At 34.9% G+C, this 15,361-nt stretch overlaps 1 long non-coding RNA gene across 1 annotated transcript; it reads right to left on the reverse strand.

Annotated features, from left to right (window-relative positions):
• Positions 1-3,215: 3,215 nt before the first annotated feature.
• Positions 3,216-4,450, reverse strand: LOC129808323 (uncharacterized). Its single transcript, XR_008752364.1, has 3 exons — positions 4,373-4,450; positions 3,874-4,285; positions 3,216-3,797 (listed from the first exon to the last, which is right to left on the reverse strand). It is a non-coding gene; the product is annotated as an uncharacterized LOC129808323 (long non-coding RNA).
• Positions 4,451-15,361: the final 10,911 nt, after the last annotated feature.

Consider the following 15,361-nt stretch of genomic DNA (forward strand, 5'->3'; position numbering starts at 1 on the left):
CGGAAGGCAAAGTCACCTTCAGCTACGGTATTATACCACTCAAAACCAATTCGAAGATTTGGACTTTGGTGTTCTAGTAATATTTTTAATTGATTATGTAACATTGAAGAATATATTCAAATGATTTTTAATGTTTAAAGAAAGCTATCTGAACACTAAAAATATATTAGATGAGCACATATATTCTGTCAGTAGAAGAGGTTGAAAGTTTGGAGTGGTATATCTCAGCTCCTGATGAATATAATTGGATGAGTGAACTATTGATGGAAAGCTTGGTTCATTAGCTTTCAGAATCTGTTATATGTAAACTTCTATGAGTAAACTATGGTCATCCAGAACCATTTATGTTGAAGAAGACACTTTTTGCAATATCTTTTTTGGCCATCTACTGCTGGGACCAGGAGTGACCCATGATTCACGCACAAGGACAATTTGTTAGAGGAACTCAAGGGGTATAATTTGTGGAAGAAACTTTTTTTTGGACATCTTACTTTTTTTTTATTCATCGACTTTTGCAAGAATTTTGAAATGTTAAACACAAAGAAAAAATTACAGAAATCCTTCCATCCCCTTTTCTGGACAAACTGATGAAGATATCGACTTGGAATGTTCTGAGTACCCCCCCCCCCCATAAGTTGATCCAAGGAATCCAAATGTCACTTCAAAATCATCCCCACGTCTATCCATCCCTCCAGAAACCACTCTTTTAGGAATATCTCAAGAACTAGACCATCGATGCATTTCAGTTTTGGATATGTTTTTGAGACTGTCCTAGCGGACATTTCATCCATACATCTCAAAGACGTCTGACCGCTTCTTCTTGCACGTGGTAATAATCTGGTTAGAAGAGCAGAATTTCTTCTCATCAATTTTCTGACCAAAGAGACAAAGTTAGCGATTTGATTGTTCTGAGTACTCCCTAAAAGTCAATCTAAGGAATCGAAATAACACACGCATTTGCCTCTCATCCCACTCCTTCTCCTCCAGAAACCACTCTTTTGGGAATATCTCAAGAAATAAACCATCGATCCTTTCCATTTTTAAATATGTTTTTGACATGGCCAAGGCGGACATTTTGTCCTCACACACCAATATCATCCAGGAATTACTTTTTTTTTATCAGGACGCGATTCTGTGCCCCTAAAATTCAACTCGCAATCGAATTTTCACGCATTCCGAGTTGCAAGCACCCCGAGTTGCACGCATTTCGAGGTCACCTGTAAAGAATCTCAGCTACCATAAGCTTATCTGGGCTTATCACTGGTTTTCGTACGGAAAAGGACCGTCCCTTGGAGTCGATTTTATTACTTCATGACTAAAATTCGACGCGAATACGACTATTTTTTAAGATTCCAATTAGGTGTAATTTTTTGACCATTTCTTGTAGGACAAAATCCAGTCATTTTTGAGTCGGAGTAGGGGAGACCGGGGAGGTTTGGGACACTTTTTCATGTTTTGACTTTGAAACACTATTCCAAAAAACCACAATAGTGTATTACAATTTTATGCGGTCTATAGGATATTTATGGGTATTGACTTTATAAAAAGTACTCGATAGAACTTGGAAAACAACTGAGTTTTCTTGGAGAAGATAAAACATTTAACTTGACGTTTTGTCCCAAACCTCCCCGATGTGGGGCAGTATGGGACGCAAAAGAGGATGTTTGGGACGCGTTTTTTCTCGCATAATTTGTATTACTGGAACACGTTAATTAATTTTAAATACCAGATTAAAAATATTTCTGATAGAAATAAAAATGTTTCATCTTTTATTTACACTTAGAAATTAATATCAATTTTATTTGTACAGTAGAGTCATTTATTGTCAATCAATTATTTAAAGTATTTTCTTCTTATTTTCCATCTACCTTTCCTTTCTTTTTTTATTCTAAATATTGCAATCATGATTATCAAATTCCTCAGGCGAATAGATTTTCTTGCAACTCTTAGTTTTGAACTCATTGATGAATTTCCTGTTTGATTTTACGACAACTGCATTGTACCTGTTTTCTCATTATTTCTCTGAATTATCCCTCGCCTTGCCTTTTCTGGAGAACTTGTTCGAGAAATTTTCGAAAAAAATAGTTTTTAACTAAATTGGGCAAAGATCGAATATCCTCTGAGAAGGAATTATTGATTCCCAAGACAATGATGGTTTAATTGTCCCTGTAGTTAGAGAAATCTGCTCCACTGATAAAACTTGTACAAAAGGGAGATTTCCAGTAGAAACTGGGCATTACTCTTCATTTTGACAATAAACAATTGCATACCACCTACAATCTTGTCGAAAATCAACGTCCCATTCATCCCCTTTCAGGTGTCCCAAACATCCCCACGTGTAGTTTTGGTATTTAAAACCTTTATGTAAAAAACAAGAGCGTATAATCTCTAAAACTTTTATAAAAATATGTTCCCAGATTACACTGCTACCTAATAAAATAATTAATAACCTAATAGAAAGTACCCCAAAAGTTTTCATTATATATCGCTGATATAAAATACAAAGAGGAAAACTGAGACGTCAAAATATACGCTTTTTATCAATTTTTTAAAAAATGTTCATAGAATTAAAACAATGAAACTGAGGATATCCATTCTTTTAGTCAAGATACATCTTAATATTGCCTACGATACAGTAATGGTTAAATCCCATTTATTTCAAAAATTAATTGAAAAAATCGCCTTGTCCCATACTACCTCTGTCCCAAACCTCCCCGGTCTCCCCTAATTGTTTGCCCATTGGGACTGTTTAATACCATGCGTGGCTAATCTGCCCCGGTGTCTCCTATTTGCCTAAAAGAATACGAACAAATTTCAAAAGAACTATGTATCGTTAGTTTCTCTACTGTCTAGGCTATCTGAAAATATACAGTACAATTCGAAGATGATATTACTTATTGTCCCAAAAATGTGAATTTTCGAAAGAAGTGTCTGCGTGAAAGTACCCCACGCTCTCTTATATTGAAAGTAAATAAAATGGAATGAAAACATGGAATTTATACCAAATACTTCTTCTCTTAGTCCTTTCGAGTGGTCTTGATAGCTCCCTCTTTCAGGCATGAAGGGTATAAAAATAGAATGTTGCGAAAAAGGGACTTCAGGATGACTAAATATCATAAAAAAAAGAAAATAAATAAGTTCCAGTAAAATGAATTATTGCTGTTTACAATGTAATTTTAAAAGTTGATTAATAAGAAATTATTTGAAAATCTTTATCAACTCACTTTGTTTGAGAAATTCCAGGAATATTGAGCTCCGGAATTATTTTTCTCTTTTGCAAATCCTATAACATTCCCCACATATTGCACCAACTTCAACCCCTTCCCTACCAGGTATTCCCGGATGGCAAGGAGACATTCCCATTGCCATAAATGTGACACAAGTTGATTTGCCGGAGAGTAAATTCCCCAGTCAATGGATCTGTCTCTTCATATTAGCAGAATTCCCTCCCCATGAAGTGTCCCCTCGTGACAATTAGGAGGGTGGCATTCGTGGTGAAGATTAATAATTTTCTTCACCAGTAATCCCAAGAGTCTTGCACTTTTCCCCCCAATGGAAAGCTCTCCAAAAAGACATGATGTACTTGTGTCTCTGAGGATTTGAAAATTCTCCACATTTTCCTGTTGGTACAAGATGTTGCTTATGAATTGCGTGCCAAAAGACAAAGTGATTATCCTGCCAATGTGGTGCCATACTTTAATTCCGTTCTCCCTTTTGGAAGAAATGCTGAATATGTGTACATCATGTGTTGTGGCACGCACGGGAAAAGCGTACGTGAGAATGGGGCTGTTGGAAAACTTTTTCCCGAAAATGTGAAAAAGTTATATACACTGTAAGTGCAATTACCACGTAACTTTTGACTTCTCAACTTACATGACTATTATAGTTGGTAGCTCCATTATTTCACCCTTCACATTCCTACCATCCGCCACCTCAAACTCTAATTTTGCCGTGCTCAGGAACACTTTCAATTTCAACTTTGGAATTTTCCAGCTACACAGAATATTCGAAATATCAAGCATTTTCCTTTTTTTTTTGAAAATTCCTCGTGAGGAGCATACAAATTTACTAATTATTCATATTTGAGGAATTTGTAGTGCGAACAGTAATTAGGCTCCAAAATATTCTATCCAATTTGTTCCATGTGAATGCCATTAGGAACAGAAGAGGATTATCCCTCTAATTATTCGCTATTTGGGGATGATGACCTAATTGTCTGTGAAATACAGAAATTTACTATTCTGCTCCCAAAAATCCGCATCATCAGAATACTCCAAATTACCCCCTGCATTCAATAAAATAGCAAAATTTTCATTAATGTATTTCATAAAGCCTTCTGTTTATTGTTTTCTTTACTGCTTTCACAACTCACATTTTGAAATTGAGCCTCATTATTCATTCACTAATGAAGAGAAGGTGAGGGGGTTTGCTTTATGTTGTAATTGTAGCACTAGAGCTGAAATGGAAATAACGTGTCAACAGTTTCTACATTTCACCATTTTTCATAATTCATAACCATAAAAAATGGATAGTTCCTGCATAATTAAATACTCAAAAACAAATTATGTATTTAAAACAAATTGCAGAAAATAACGAGGAACGCTCTCTAAATACCCTCTCTAATTTTTCTAATTGTTTGATATAATTTTTTTTATTGATTTATCATTTTAATTGTAATTCCTAACATTTTACTTAAATGTAGAACAAATCAAGTCCCAGGATTCTTAATTGGAGCTTTAGATGATTTCCCCATACTTGACACGCATGATTCTTTTTATTGGTCGGTAAGTTTGATACCGAACTAGAGGTCAAACGGTAAAAGATAACTTCTTCCCATTTTCAGTGACCCTCCATTAAGTCAATATTATCTAGAAGTATATTTTTTCTTTTCGAATGTACACTGTACGCAAACTACGAACATGTTCCTGAAGTTTCGAAGGATCGACAGGCGTGCGCTGCTAATCTGAATGTTTTAGGACCGCGACCCTGGTTGGGACAAGCGTACACTTCTTCAACAAATTCAGATTTCGTAATAGTATTCTGATCATTTATCTAAATCGGTATTAAACCCGAATGCTACCAAGAACCAAGCAATTGTATTGGATTAAGATCTTTTGATGTTCGTGAAACAGCTTCTTTTTATAAATTTAAAAACTCAAATTTTTCTCCATTTTCTGACGAACACCGGAAGATCTGAATCCAACACAATCCGACAGCTACCCAACCAATAGAAACAAAAGTATAATTCACGGAGACCTGGGGGTAAATTCTGTAATTTTATGAGAACGTCAGTGGTGCTAAAAATGAGAAAATATCGAAACTCAAGTGTGATTCGCCATGCCCATTTTTGCGACATTTCTCACGATATTTTCGTGACACTTCTCACAGAACGATAGTCCAGTGACTCAAAAATAATTCGGAGAACAGTGGTTGATTTTATTTCGTGACTGTCACTCGTGACCAACTCACGAAAATTAGAGAATATACGCCCTGTATATGTATATCATAAATTCAAGAAATCCTCAAAATTGAAAATCTTTGTTATCTTTTTAAAAATCTAAGAAACAATGGTAAAAATGATTTGCCTACGGAATAAGTTTGAAATTAGTTTAAGTATAGTCAGAATATATAGAATGGTAGATTTTTAGAAGAAATAAATTATTTTTAATTTAGCAGAATAGCGATATCGGCGGTATTATTAAAAACTATTCACCTTATTTATACAAAAATCTGTTTACTCAAACAATACATAAATTCCTAACCCGAGCTGACTTTGTGGCGCTAAATGTTGCTTTCATGAATTATACGATTAAGTGAAAAACTTCGAGCAGGACAGCTTTTATCCCATTGAAATGAATCGGGACATTACTATCCCTTGAAATATTGAAAGGCAAACTGCAGATGCAACAATACTTCATTTGCAAAAATTGCAATTTCCCAATTGGAGAATGGACTCACATTGTGAGATTCTTCCAAGAACCACTCAAATACAATAAATATTGCTTTTGACGATGTAATATTATTGGGTTTCTGACATTCCCAGAGTCCTATTCAGAGAAAGGAAGTTATTAATAATCCAATGCATAATTATCTTTTCATATTATGATCTAAAGCTTAGTTCCTCGAATAAAATATCCTCATGCAATCCGATTTCATGATTAAATAGCCCATTTGCATATTTAATGTCATATTCTCAAAGGGGACATGAACCATCGTCCCCCTTTGAAACAATGGAGACTGTAAAGATACAAAGGACTGTTTGATCAAATGTGTTTTGAGGATGAAATGGGAGAATCCCCTCGTTTTTCCAGTTAATTCACTTCCTTGGCCAATGGAGTGAGAATGTGGAAGTCATTATGTCACCCATTTTTCAAGGGTGGGAGAATCCACAGACAATTCCTGTAGCAGTTGCCAGTTGTTTTTAATGATTCGACCTGTGAGAGGGCGAATGAGCTACTAAAAAAAAAAGAAATGCCTAGGATAGCACCGAGGGGACAAATAACTTACTGCATTCTCTGGTTTTATGATCTTCCCCATATTGTCAGGGTGTCCCCTGAGAGGGTTTTGGTTATTTGTGCACGACATACGATGAAAATTTTATTTTTCTAAAAAATGCAGTTTGCGCTAATGGCGGTTGGGAACGAAATCACCCCAAAAGAGCAAACATTGGGAAACCCCATGGAAAATTCCTCACACAAATTCTCATGATGTTGAGCTCATATTTTTCATGACAGGCTCCATATGTTGACGCGGTGGGAATGGGAAGGATATCGTAACGAATGTGCGGTATTTGCGACCAGCTGCCATCATTTCTAACATGTATAACTCTCGTGGTGCACTGCACCAAAAGCTCTATGTCAAACTATCACCCAACTATGGCCTCCCTACCATCTATCCCCAGGAAGGCTCTTGATGGGGGGGTTGCGAAAAAAAAGGAAGCATTTATGGGTTCTCACATAGTGCATCTGGTTCTGCCTGTGGTCGTTAAAAATTACCGCCTGTCTGAAAAGTTTCCACCTCCTGTCGAAAGCTCACCGTGCTGAGAGTGCTGAAAGAGCTTTCACACTATCCCATGTGAGGAATTGCTACTAAACCAAAATCTAATTCATGTGTTAGAATATTATCTAACAGGCCAATCAAAAAAATTCACAAATGCCTGCGTCGTATAGGTAAAATTTTAAAATTAGCTACAAAACCAACACGCTTATGGTTATGACTCTAAAGCAAACTAATAATAAAGTCGTCACTTAGATCAGAATATGTCGTAATTTCCTTTTGGCAATTTTTCAGGAGACGAAACTATCAGCTAAGCTTTATTAGTCTTAAAAATATCTACGATATTTATTAAAAACTAAAAGAGATATATTTCGGAAGAAACGCAGTATCGTAACTTCCATAGTTTATAAAGCCGTAATTTGAAGCAATAGAGATTTTTAAAATTGTACTGACTGTTGGCAGCCAAAATCCCGAATGGTCAAAATACTGAAATGGTCGAAATTACAGAAAATTTGCCTTAGCTTCCGGGAAGCGGCGGTGCAATCACGCGAGTAGCTCTGACACTGTCAGGGCTTTAGCAGACCGATGTTTAGCCAAATTGTTTAACAAGGATCATGTATTAAATGCAAATAAACCCCCATATTCTGAATGACCAATAAAATTTGGTAGCTAAGGTTCGCTACTCCAAATGGAAACATATTTTTTCCACAATAAATACCCAACTTATAGTTTTATTCATACATTTTCTGTGGTACATTTTTAATATTTAGTTCCTTATGGTTCAAATAAAGCGAAAATCCATTCATATTAATAAGTTTTAATATTAGGTGAGATTCTTAACAATCTCACCTACTATAATCCTAACAAAATTTCATGTCCTCCGATCGCGCTCAAACTTGGCCAAAATGTGTTTCGCCACTTCCTGATCACGAATATATGGGGGGCTAAGTTACGTTCCCGGCCGGCCGGCCGGCCGTCCGGCCGCTCTTTGGAGCTTAATAGCTCCTAAACTAAAAGAGATATCGACTTGCGGTTTTCGGCAAAGGTTAAATATCGTATGAAAATTGCAACATGGTGCAGTGACCCCCCACCCCCCACCCCTCCTTCCGCCATTTTGAAGACCCCCCTTTTTTTGTTTTCTCAATAGCTCCGGCCCTATGGCATCGAGCGGGCTCAAATTTTAGTATGTTATAGCTGGGCCTTAGAGCTTTCCATCAATACCAAACTTAAGGTCCCCCGACCCCCCTGACCCGAGCTATAAGGGTCCAAAAAAATTTTCTTAAAATGGCCATAACTCCGGTTCTAATTGTCAGAATTTAAAAAATGAGGGCTTTTTAGAAAGCTCTCGTGAAATGCCACTTCCTCTTCTAACATCGCAAGTTCATAAAACCACCGCTAGGGGCGCTATTATTAAAAAGAGAATTTTTAAATCTTAAAAGTTAAATAACTCAAAAATTCCTTATGCAATCGGGCTGAAATTTTAGTATGTTGTAGCCGTTGATTATACCTATCAAACAAAAAAAACCTTAAGTCGATCCATAACCCCTGACCCGAGCTATAAGGGGTCAAAGTTCGAACATTGACAGGCCTCTATCTCCGGTTCTAATTAACATATCGACATAAATTTTACCTTTTTGGTTTCGTCTCGATGAGCACTTTCAGATGGAAGTTCAAAAAGTCACTACAGGTGGCGCTGTGATAGCGTCAAAATTCATCGAAATTCAAAGTCACTTTTCTCAAAAACGGCATTGTGCAAGTTAATGAAATTTTAGTATGTTGTAGTCCAGTCTAGGACGTTTCCAAAATGGTGCGTATGTGCGCTGTGGTTTCAATAGAACCGGAGATATGAGGGGTCAAAGTTCACAAAATTCAAAAAATCATATCTCCGGTTCTATGTGACCGATTTTGATCAATGAGGGCTTAAACGAAAGATCTCACCAAATACTACAACTTTCTAGAACATTTGAACTTCGTGGGACCAACACCAGGGGCGCCACAGTCGAAAAACCAATTTCAATATCACATAAACTCAATTATCTCGACTGTCGCTAAACCGATTTTGATGATTACTTCTACATAATTGTAGAGCACATTTGTCTCTACATTTCGTCCATACATCATTTTCCACTCAGACTAAGCTATCACTCAGATTTTGCCGTTTAAGTGTGAAAAAATTGATTTTTCCCATAATAACGCTTTGAAATCACTCAGATGCCAATTTGACTGCCTCTACTCCACCAAGACACTTAAAATAGGGTTTTAAATGGAAAGTCCCACAAAAGACAACAATTCTTTGATATAGTTGAAGTTCAACAAATGACTACTTGGGGAACTCTGGATGAAAAAACGAGTTAAGAAACAAAAAACCTCGATTATCTTGACTTCTGAGTAATCGATGAGATCATGTTCTATGGAAAAATTATAGAGAACATTCTGGTCTACATTTCACCCATATATCACTTTTCTGTCAGTTCATCCAAATCCTTGATATTTTGGTTTAAATACAAAATTTGTATAATTTCACGAATTTTATTCAAGATAACTGAATGGCGTCTCCCAACTTCAGCTCTAAATCGAATTTGCATGCACTCCGAGTTAGCTCACGTTAAGAATCTCACCTACATAAGCCGGTTAGGATTATCTGTCCCTTTAAAAGTCTCATTTCAATTGACAGTGTAACTTTTCATCGTCGAAAAAATTCATCGATCGACCATTTTTTCTTATGAAAAAGGCAAGTAAGCTGATTGTTGTTTATTAATTTTTTTACGTTTATGCACTATACCTGGCAAATTTTAGTGAAATTAAGTCTTAAATTTTATTGTTAACCGTAAGTGAAGTGCTCAATTAAAATAATTACATATTTTCTGAAGAAAAAGTGCATTTGTGAAATGTGCGCAAGCTGCTTCAATGGGAAACACCGAAAATATGGGTTTATTGGAGCGATCTCCTTATTTTTTCAGATGGGAAAGGAAAATAAGACCAGGAAAAAGAACAAAACCTACACTTAAGAGCAACTCAACAAAGCTTTGGAAGCCTTTCGTCGTGGAAAATCACTAAAAGAGGTGTCTGTTTTGTTTCACGTTCCGAAATCAACACTTTATAATAAGCTTACTAGAAGATATCCGGAGGAATGCAGTGTGGGAAGGCGCCCCACTTTACCAAAGGTCATGGAAGACGAGCTTGTTGAATGGATTTTGGAATGCGCTGACAAATGGCATCCTATAACTAAGGACCAAGTCCTCGACACCGTGCAACTCATGTGTAAGAAGTTCGAGATCACCAATGAGTTTGTAGATGGAAGGCCAGGATATGCTTGGTTCAGGAAGTTTTTGAAGAGACATCCTGAATTAAGCCGACGTAAACCAGAATCATATACCACCCAAAGAGCCTGTGTTACCTCTGAGAACATCACTGACTGGCTTGAGAAAACCCGTGAAAAGGCGAGAATGAGGATACCAAAGATGTCATCTAAAAAAAATATGATTAAATAAACTATTTTCTTAATCACTTAGTGTTTGTCTCCAATTGAAAAATTTCCCTTGTCTCCATTTGGATTAAATTGTTTCCAATAGTAGCATTTTGCACATGTGTATTTTTCTTATATTAAAGTAGTTTTCAAACTCTATTTAAAGAATTTGTACTAAATAGTAATATTCTAGAAGAGTCAAAGAGCAAATTTATGTAATTTTCTTCAGAAAAAAAATAATTTAATGTCTTGAATCTTGTGTCAAAGTTAAAGCGTCTGGAACTGGTTTTGAATTAGGACACTTACCCTATATTTAGGATTTTCAAAACTTCAGAAAACTGGACTGAATAAACCTCTAGTATAGAGACCGCTTTTCCAATTCGAGTTTTTGACTTTCAAAATTTTGGTAATCGGTATTTTGGTACATCGGGGATTTTGACCGGTAACCATGATGCCAATTTTCCAACATAAAAAATATATAGTCAATTTGAATAGTTCTAGTGATAATAAGCGTTTTATTTAACAAACTTGGTCAGATTGCCTATTCCTGCACTGAGAGAAATCCGAAAAAGTTAAAATAACATTCCGGAAATGTTAATTTTACCCTGAAATATTGATCCGAAATCGGTGTAAATATTATGTTTTTTAGTTGCATTAGGGGTTAATTTTACACTTAAAATGGTGTAAAATTAACATTAAAAAATTCTGATATATTTTTACACATAAAAAGTGTTAAAGTTACGCGGAAAAAAGTTAATCGCTCTTTTTTTCCTCAGTGTGTAAGCTTATACATATTTTTTTTACTTCTGTTGAATAAGTTTTGATTTAAGATATTTGAAAAAGTACATAAAAGTCTCATTAATTTGTATCGAGTGAATAACATTTTTCATGTGAAAAATAAATAATTTTGTCTGACATTTACCAGTAAGGTGATACTAGTTATTTTGCACCGATTTTTTTCTCAAAATTTTGTAAAGTATTTTGTGATGACTAGGTTGTATAAACGCCTAGAGAAGTAAAGAAGCATTATCTCTACGACTGAAATGTAGTGAGAAAAGCCTTAAAAGGGTCCAGGGAAAGGCCAGGGAATGAGCGAATCCGCACGTACTTGGAGTACCGAATTCACTTTAATGAATTATATGGAAAGATTCCGGGCTTCTTGTGACATTCTACGGTTCCTTTTCACAAACAGGAAAAAGGCTTCGTAAAATAGGTTCGAAATGGAGAACAAAGGGCATCGTATTGGGGCGGATTGGCAGTCCAAAATTACAAGCTAAGCGTCCAAATTTACAACCAAGGCGTCCAAAATTCGAGTCAAATTCTCCTCTACATATCAATTCATTTTTGAACGTATTAAGACTAATTTTAGTAAAAACAAAGGCAATAAACCCTTGCCAATTTTCTAAACAACCCTTCTGAAAAGAGATTAACAAAAAAAGTCAATTAGTATTGAAAATATCGCACTTCAAACTTAGAACATTGTTGCTTATAAGCACTCTGTCCAAAATTATGAGCACTTCTCTTATTGCTATAAATTACGAGCCAAGCATAAGAACTATAGAAATGATGACAATTGCTGATTAGAAATAATTTTGTATAGAAGTTTGTCGCAATTGCACTAAAAATGGAAGTTAAGACAAATACTGATTTTTTTTATTAATTAGGGTGAACTGAATTTCAGTTTGTTTTAAATTCCGACCGCTGCAAGTATAACTTCGGCCAAGTATTCTTTAAAAAAATAACACAAATATCGTTAAATTTTGAGTATAATTCGACAAAATTTTGGCAACATCTTTTGCTTACTTAAATTTCTGATAATTTTAGATTTTTTTTTTAGTTTCATGGTTCCAAAAAGCTCACAGAAAGAAAAACGCATTGCCTCTGTTATGATGAGAAAAAATTCTTGGAAGGGTTCCGCAATAGCAAGTCACTACGGGAATCTGTGCGAAAATTTGGATGAATTACACGGAAGATCTCAGGGCTCAGGGCTCTGTAGATAATATAAATGTCTTAAAGTAGATATTATACTAGTTCCGTAAGAAGTTTCGAAAATTTTCGATCCGTTATCTCACATAAAGTGGCTTCAAACAAAGTGGCCGAAATTCCACTAAAAGTGGCCGGAATATTACGCAAAGCAATGTCTATTTTTTTTAATTACTTTCTCAATATTTTAGGAATTGATTTCAAGAAAACAAAGACGATAAACTACTCTTCGACGTTTCAAACAACATTTCTAAAATATACCTAAGTAATAAGAAATTTCAAAATGTAATTTAAAATATTACATTTCAAACTTTGGTGCTTCATTCAGCTATGCCGAAATTTGGCAAACTTACCCTGACACTAAAACCCTGTCGCGGTCTTAATTTTTTTTATGAGTCGCCGATAATTCACTCATTCTTAAATAGTTAAAACTGTCGACTTTTCATCTTCAGTTACCTTAAAATAAAGAAGGAGTAAAGCTTATTCATTACGAGTAGGTCAAGTGATAGAGCTCTAAGATACAAGGGACTCGGGTTTGAAAACTTTTGAAATCACTTAGGAACTTTTTTTTAAGCATAAAGTCTTCATCTATGTAAAAAAAAGTAATGTAAGTTCTGAACTTTAATTTTTTATTCAATATAGGGGGAAGTGGGGCACCTTTGAAATTGGGATTTTTCATACATATCATAATGTAATTTAGTTTCTCAATCTGTCTGCGCCTCTACGATAAGTCTCAATTTTATTTAAAAATAGATGAGAAATCCCAATTTCAAAGGTTCCCCACTTCCCCCTAATAGAAGTCTCAATTTATCTTTTTTTTCAATAGCCTAAACGGTTAGAGATACCGGAAATGTGCCCTCGCCGACCCCCACCATTATAAAAAATTTCTCATCCACTTGCTTTTTCTTACGCAAAGAGTACAATGTGATCAATAAATTCAAGCACTAGTAAAACACTTTCCGGAACATGTTCAGCGGCAGCGTAAGTTTTCGTCTGACTCTTTCAATTTTTTTTATTTATTTTATTTGTTTTATCATTCAACTGAATCAATCGAAGTGTGAAATGACTTTTTATTATTATTTACGACTCTCAAGTTGTTGGCAAAATCATGGTTAGGGTGTGGCTTTGGGATTGAAGAGAGTGCGAGAAACAATAAAAATGTGCGAACAAATATTGTTTCGGACTGACCCTCCCTATTTTGACCAAATGAATTTGCAGTTTTATTTGATTTATCTGTCTGTTTGCGGTGTTAATTCTGAACTGAGAACGAAGATGGGGGTTAAAATATGAAAATTTGTGGTAACCGCTGAGAGTTCATTTTGTAAACATGACTGTTCATTAGGACAATAAACTGGAGCAAAGTGAGGCAAGAGAGAATTTAATGTTCCTCCTTAAAGCAATTCCCTTTCTGGCACGGAAATACTTTGAAATCTCAGAGAATTGGCTCCACTTGAAACTCTGTCTTCTTGGGTTGATTTGGCGTGGGTGAAAACATGGCTGAAAAAGTCTGAAAATTAAATTTATCAGTTGCTGCTCTCACGAGTATCTTTCATATAGGAAAAATATTTATATTTTCCCTTATTCCATTTACCTCCGCTATTGGCAACGAAGTTGATTGCCTCTTGCAAAAATTCATTTAAATTTAACCCATTTACCGTCAAACTTTTACAAAATCTACGCCAATTTTCCACTGCTTATGTGCAATATAAAAGGTTTTCCGCACAATATGGCCCTACATAATATACCGTGCAAGAAGTGGTGTGTCTCACAACTTTTATCTTGTTACAGATAAGCTCTATATTTCTGGTTAAATGGATGGGCTTACTACTAATTTTCCGGTAAACAAATTGTTGAGATATTTACTCGCTCTTTCACGAAACTAGGAGCAAATGTTGAATTAAATTCTCAACTCTTGCACTGAAAAGTTAGACTTTTATGGACTTTTCGTCCTATTGTTATTCACTTTCTATATAATGAAGTCTATATAATCAAGATTTCAATAAAACTTCTCCACTTTCTGAAATCTTTAAAAGCATAAACTTTAGCAATACTCGAAAGCTTTCAAACTACAAAATTAATGAGAATTTTTGATTAATCTGCTTCTTCTCAATGAATTATTCTTGTATCCTATAGTGAGCAAATTGTAGCAAAATTTAAAATATAAAATATTATTATTTTATTATGAGCAGCAGAGTGGGGCATTTGAGGATGCTAAAGTTTATTTAAAGAACTATTATTCATATGTTTAGTAACCACATTCAAGTTAAACGAAAACCATTGATAATCTGTCTTGGATACTGGCTATTAAAAAATATACAGCACATTTTACGTAATAAATTAATATAGGCTTCGACTTTTTGGTTAATAAAAAATAAAATTTGGCCAGTAAAAAATTAAATTTGGTCAGTAAAAAGTCTAATTTGGTCAGTGAAAAATCAAATGTGGTCAGTTAAAAATAAAATATGGTCAGTGAAATATTTAATATGGTCAGTAAAAGTCAAATTTGGTCAGTAAAATATCAAATACGGTCAGTAAAAAATAAAATACGGTCAGTAAAGAATAAAATATGGTCAGTAAAAAATAAAGAATCTAGTCAGTAAAAAATCAAATATTATCATCGTATATTTTGGTCAGTAAAAAATCAAATTTGGTCAGTGAAAAATCAAAATTGATCAGTAAAAAATGAAATTTGATCGGTAAAATATAAAAAATGGTCAGTAAAAAATAAAGAACCTGGTCAGTAAAAAATCAATTTTTTTTGTGCTTTGGGAAGTTATCTGTATCTCCTGTTGAGGCAAAGGGTAATTTTCCGTGCTTTGAGAAGTTATCTGTATCGCCTGTTGAGGCAAAGGGAAATTTTCTGTATTTTGGGAAGATATATGTAACACGTGTTGAGGAAAAGGGAAATTTTCTGTG

The sequence above is a fragment of the Phlebotomus papatasi genome, chromosome 3 (genome assembly GCF_024763615.1).
Source record: "Phlebotomus papatasi isolate M1 chromosome 3, Ppap_2.1, whole genome shotgun sequence".
Lineage (NCBI taxonomy): Eukaryota > Metazoa > Arthropoda > Insecta > Diptera > Psychodidae > Phlebotomus > Phlebotomus papatasi.